General features: G+C 38.2%; 1 long non-coding RNA gene across 1 annotated transcript; it reads right to left on the minus strand.

Annotated features, from left to right (window-relative positions):
• Positions 1-1,208: 1,208 nt before the first annotated feature.
• LOC121953228 lies at positions 1,209-2,510 on the minus strand. The gene is made up of 3 exons (XR_006106492.1): positions 2,408-2,510; positions 1,889-1,990; positions 1,209-1,787 (listed from the first exon to the last, which is right to left on the minus strand). It is a non-coding gene; the product is annotated as an uncharacterized LOC121953228 (long non-coding RNA).
• Between the last annotated feature and the right edge of the window lie 2,764 nt (positions 2,511-5,274).

Genomic DNA, 5,274 nt, shown 5'->3' on the forward strand with positions numbered 1-5,274 from the left:
TTAAAAAGTCTGTTCTCAAGCAAACAAGGTCTCTGTCGGAGTCAGACATGCTTCAGTTGTTTTATGTAGTGAAATAAAATCTGACGCCAAGAATAATCTTAGCTTTTCTCTCATTATCACTCTGTGCTGTGTAAAGGGAGAAATGAGGGGATAAAAATTTGGATAGGTTTGGTGGAACTGAGGGAAGGAAAGGAGGAAAGGAGAGAGGAGTGATCACTCTGACCGAACTGAAATGTGGCCGCGCCACCTGCATTGTGCTGTGTCACCATGCTGTTGTACTTTGCTTTGTTACTTCCTCGTAGCTGTGAATGGACTTGAGCACAATGCCTGTGCAGAGCTAAACACACAAGTGTTCATCCGAAAAAACAAAAATCTAGCTTTTCATCCAGTATTTTAGAAAGTTTTTGAGACATATTAAAGTAAAAATCAGCACTTTTAATTGCAACATTGCAGCCTCTAAAACTAAACTTTTTTTTACTGTAAAAACCTTTTGTCACAAAAATGTCTCTATTTTTCTTGAGTGATAAATGTAGCAGTCAGTTTCCACTGGTGGAATGTACATTTACTCAAGTACTGTACCTAAATACAATTTTTGAAGTATTTTCATTTTACTTGAGTATTCCCATTTTATGTTACAGGATGTAAATACTTCCTCCACAAGTGAATTTATTATACTTATTATTTCAATTCCATGCCACTACAGTTCAGAGGTAAAATATCTACTTTTTACTCCTCTACAAATTAATGTTATACATACAAAACATGATCAGTTCATACATGGTACGTAGTTAATGATTAAATCACCTAACTGCGTAGAAAATTACTGTAAAAGAACACAACAGCAAATTAGTACACTATCTACACATTTAAGCCCCTGCCAAGTATTCTCTGTGTACTTCAATCACTAAATATTCTGAACCATCAAAGTTAACATTCAGAGAAAACATCCATCATCAGGGCTGACATGATGTGGTTTCATTTCATTTCAGCAGTCATAATAGCAGAGGAAAAAAAAGTGAACCGTACAGTATGATCACACACGTGAGCACAGCCCTGTAAATGTACTCAACACACATTTATCAGCATATTCTGTATCTCAGAATGAATCATCAGATATGAATCACCTGACACATTTACTGGCAACGCAAGCATATGACTGTAAATAAGAGTGGTGTCCATTGTCCGTAATGTGAGACAATTATGCATCTGTTGGTCCAGGCTGTTTAGGTGTGTGTTAGTTATTTGAAGAAGACGGAAAGAAAGAGTTTTTAGACAAAACAAAGGTCATTAACTTTTCTAGATAAAGGATGGAAAAGTCAAAATAGTAGACAAATATAAGTGAGTGAATTGAGCAACAAATATTAAATCAACCCAATCACCAGAAAACATTTTGGCATTGTTTGTTTCTGCAAACCACTGATATGTTACAGTTATACATTGTTTTGTCGTGGATACTTTAAAACTTAGTCACAAAAAGTCGCTTGGTTATGGTTGGGCAAAGATGATATTTTGGCTTAAAAGACTTGTTTGGTGACACAGAAGTTGCTGGAAAACCAGGGACGGTTCAGTGAAAAACACCTGCGGCTCTAATGCTGCTGGGAGATACTGCAATGTGTCACTGAAGACCTCCATTTTTGGTTAACAAACATCCGGGTTCAGTGGCACACACACACCAATGAGAACGCCACATCGGGTCACCAAAAAACAAGCGATGTTGTTGGTCTCCAACAATGGTCCGCGGTGGTCTGCAGCTTGGCAGGCGTCTTGCCTAGGTGACCTGCCATCCCCTCCAAATGACAAAAGACATCTTATATATTAACTCACTTTAGAACTGTTGAATGATAGATATGAAATGTGTAAATATAATGTAGTCATGGTTTTCAGATACCTATATTGTCAGCATTTTCTTCTGGTGATGGGTATCGTAATATAACAATCTGGCCTTTCATCTTCTCTGCAACTCTTTTTTGTTTTCTTGTTCTCGATGTTCCTGGGTGTGGTATGAGATGTGTGGATAATTATGATGCTTTCTACCAGACTTCCTGCATGTCAGCATTGACACCTTTGGAAAAATGCTGCCATGCAAAAATAAAAAACACCCATTTGAACTCGAACTGCCAGAGGGCTTAAGACAGATGCTCTAATTACAGATTGTTCAGACGAGGATGTGCATGAAGTTTAAAAGCAATCGTGTCCTGAATAAATCAAGCAAAGATATTCACAAATATGATCTGGATTTATGTCCCTCCAAAATAAAAAAGTTGAGTGAAAGATAACCGACATGAAACCACTCACCCGTACTCTAATCACTATCTGTGCACTTTAATTTCCATCATTATCGCCTGTTAAAATGGCTTTATGTGTCTGTGGGTATGAAGAGGGTGTAGTGCCGGTATAATTAACTCACTTTCCTCCGTCACAGGTGTTGTGGGAAGCTGCTAATCCAGTCTGCTGGAGTTTAAAAGAACTGGGAAAAAGCCTGAAATTTTGTGCAGGAAGAGTCCTTTGGTTGCTGCTGCATGTTATTCACTCACAGTATGTTCAGAGACAGAGACGTTTGTTTTCTGCATATTGAGTCAAGAATGTTTGCTATGGCCGTTTGCCAAGGGTGTGACTTGTCACCTCTCCTGTTGTTTCAGACATCCATGGACAGGAAGACAACACATCTGAGGTCTGGCTGCGCTTGATGTGGTCAGGATGAGCACTCACACGTGTGAGAGTGTGGTTTCAAACAGCAGAAAACACCAGGTGAGGGGGAGAGGGCTGTTTGAGGTTTATGTATCAAGAGCACAATGGAATAACCCTCAGGCTTTTATTCTTCTGAAGAATAATCTTTTAAAAACTCATGTTTTTCTAAAGGGAGTTCTGCCTGTCAGGCCGTCAAATAAACTCATTTGACTTGTGCAACTCATCAACATTAGGGGATTATTCGTTTAAATTTTGCAATAGACGATGGAGATGAACAACTCATCAACCACCGAAGAACTGAGTACAACAACATTTTTTACACACTAAAAAAACAGCTCTGCAGCTTTGTGACAATGCTTTTTTGTTTAATGATACACTTGGTCTTTAAATAGTTTATTAATCTAAAGAGCATTTTCTCAACCCATAATAGGAGCACATTATTTGGTTAGACTGAAAAATTCAAAATCTTAAATTTTTTTTCATGGTTTTCACTGGGCAATTATTGATATGAAAATGTATTTTTTTATCTTGGACATAGTAGTTTGACAAAATGATCTTGACTTAAGGTCCACTTATTAGGTCTGTCTGAGCTTTAATTGTGCCTCGTGGTCTTTATCGGCAGGTAGAGTTTGAGGATTTTGATTTTATATTTCTAAGGTAAGAATTAACTTAAACACTCAAGTTTTAAGCCAACCTGTACAAGAGATCCAAGCAGCAAACTGCACAATGACACAAACTCCATTTACTGATGAGGACTAGAAAAAAACACCGAAGATCACAAGCTTTAGGTAGTAACAAAAAACATTTTATTTATTGAAAAGATTATTTTTTGGGACATTTTCCCTTTATTAATAGGACAGTTCGAGATAGACAGGGAAGGTGGGAGAGAGGGGGGAAGACTCGGACCTGGGCCGCTGCAGAAGCCTCAGCTGTATGGGGTACACACCCTACCAGGTGAGCTAGAGATCACCTAAAACAAAAAGCATTTTAAATGACCTGATTTCCTGATGTCCTGAGTTCTTGAGAGATTCCACTGCAGGTGGTTTTGCCATCTATCTTGGTCGCCTCCCTTTGGGGGATTTCCAGGCAGGACTAAACAGGAGGAGACCCTAGGGAGAAGGATTACATCTCCCAGCTGCTGTGGTAAAACCATAAGATCCCACATACAGATGACCATGACAAGTGGGCTGAAAACTGATGAATGCATTGTGTCTGACCTGCTAATTTGCAGATGCAGTGAGCAAATTTCAAAGAATAAAATTATACAGGCCCAGATGCAAGAAGGAAATGTTGGCATTGTACGTTAATGTAAATCACAAATTAGTTACATAATCAACATTTTTATAGTGAAGTAGACCTGCTATACCGGCTGACTTTGTCGTCTGGAGGTGGAGGGGATGGCGGATAGTATCATACCTTGACGAGACGCCTGCCAACCTGCAGACCACAGTTCTACAAATAACAAAACCGCTTCTGATTTGGCAAGTCATTGCTGTGTTTCCAGCCAGTATTTAGGGACAAAAAGTGTTTGTTTTTTTAAATTACTGAGTATTTAATCCAAAACATGATCTTTTAAACTATAACCTAGTGGTTTGTTTTTAAACCAAACCACATGTTGACCTCAGTGTTGTTGAAACGTTAAGATTCAACATAATGGCTACAAAATTAAGTGCAATAGTAACATATCCATAGTTGGCAGAAACGCACCATGTCAACATTTTTTTCTGGCAATTCAAAAAATGAAAAATATGGATGATAACAACTGTGTGCTTTCCCTCCTTTAATGTTAGATGGTTTTTTTGTTTCTTCATTTTGGGAACAAATAACTCCAAGTAGTGGAGAGTGGTTGCACTCACTGCCAGAATCTCTCCAAATGTTATGACAAGAAACAGGCCTCTCTTACCTTTGATTACTCTGTAAAAAATGCAAGAGTAGTAACATATTTAGTAATATTTTGGCAGAATTTATCACCATGACAAAATTAATTATTTCCCGGATTTTGTTTTAGCCCCTAAATGTAGGTGGAATTGCAGGAAATGGGATGCAAATGTATTTCTGACACCCTGTTATATTGTGCCTCCCACTTTTCAAACCAAAGTTATGTCCTTTGATGAAAAAGTTTATAAATTAAGAAAAAGAGCAAATACTGTCAATGATACTATATACACTCAGGGACAAAGCTATCTCATACACAGTGGTGTTTTTTTTTTTTTTTTTACCTCAGTATGAGTTTTAACCACATAACTTCCACATTGGATGTAGTTTTAACAGATACAGTTCTCTTTGAGCCTACAAAAAACCCTCAACTGTAGGCCTACATGTTATTAAAGGATTTACTTACAACGTTTGTTGAAAGATAACATATCACCATCAGCCAAGATGATTCATCAGGGCAGATCCAAAGTCGGTTTATATTATCTCATGAATCATCCATCAAATTTACTGGGAACTACTGTGGATTTCCTCTGAAGCCCTGTGTGTGTGTGTGTGTGTGTGTGTGTGTGTGTGTGTGTGTGTGTGTGTGTGTGTGTGTGTGTGTGTGTGTGTGTGTGTGTGTGTGTGAGTGAGTGAGAGAGAGAGGAAGAG

The sequence above is a fragment of the Plectropomus leopardus genome, chromosome 14 (genome assembly GCF_008729295.1).
Source record: "Plectropomus leopardus isolate mb chromosome 14, YSFRI_Pleo_2.0, whole genome shotgun sequence".
In the NCBI taxonomy this organism is placed as follows: Eukaryota; Metazoa; Chordata; class Actinopteri; order Perciformes; family Serranidae; genus Plectropomus; species Plectropomus leopardus.